The sequence below is a fragment of the Ovis canadensis genome, chromosome 10 (assembly GCF_042477335.2).
Source record: "Ovis canadensis isolate MfBH-ARS-UI-01 breed Bighorn chromosome 10, ARS-UI_OviCan_v2, whole genome shotgun sequence".
NCBI classification, from domain to species: Eukaryota; Metazoa; Chordata; class Mammalia; order Artiodactyla; family Bovidae; genus Ovis; species Ovis canadensis.
The window spans coordinates 46,700,618-46,701,377 of record NC_091254.1 but is presented as its reverse complement, the minus strand read 5'-3'; the positions used below and the strand labels follow the sequence as shown (position 1 = coordinate 46,701,377).

The 760-nt window shown below is 38.0% G+C and overlaps 1 non-coding gene across 1 annotated transcript; it reads right to left on the bottom strand.

The window, feature by feature from the left end:
• Positions 1-376: 376 nt before the first annotated feature.
• TRNAG-UCC (transfer RNA glycine (anticodon UCC)) lies at positions 377-449 on the bottom strand. Its single transcript has one exon. It is a non-coding gene; the product is annotated as a tRNA-Gly (tRNA).
• Positions 450-760: the final 311 nt, after the last annotated feature.

The window sequence follows — 760 nt, the reverse complement described above, 5'->3', positions numbered from 1 at the left end:
TGAAATTTTTAAATTAGTTTTTGAACTGTATACTTTTTAATTAATTTTAACGCGATGTAAAGTTTACTCTCCATTTACAGTTATTACGAAGTATTGGCTATACTTCCCATTGTGTATAATATATCCTGTCTTACACCCAGGAGTTTGAACTTCATCCATAACTAATTGCAGTTTTAAAAATCTTTACTGTGTTGTATCTTCGTAGCTTGAAATAGAACCCAACATCCAACTTTTTAAAACTTCCTTTATTTCTCTCATACGAATTTTATATTTTTCTTTCAACAGATCTTGAAATTGCCACAGTATGTTAATTTCTAAGCATATTCTGGTTTTTTTTTTTTTTTTTTGCTGTACCACACAGCATGTGGGATCCTAGTTCCTCAACCAGGGATTGAACCTGTGCCCCCTGCATTGGAAACACAGAGTCTTAACCACTGGACCACTGGGGAAGTCCCCTTCCAAGCATATTCTTAAGGTTCTGTGAAGGGGATTGCCTCATTCACTATGTTTTCTGTTTATCTCTTGTATATTAGAAAGCCACTGATTGTTGTAGATTTCTGTCAGTGTGTCAGTTCTGGGAACCTGAATTACTTCCAGTAGTTTTCCGGTTGGTGGTGGAGACAGCAAATTACAGTGTGTAGAACATGGGCTTTGGAGTAGACCAGTCAGACTGTACATATATCTCCTCTCGTGACCTCTGAGACAGTTAGGGCAAATAGCATCTTCCCTGAGTGATGGGGGCAGCAATAGCTAGGAGGGC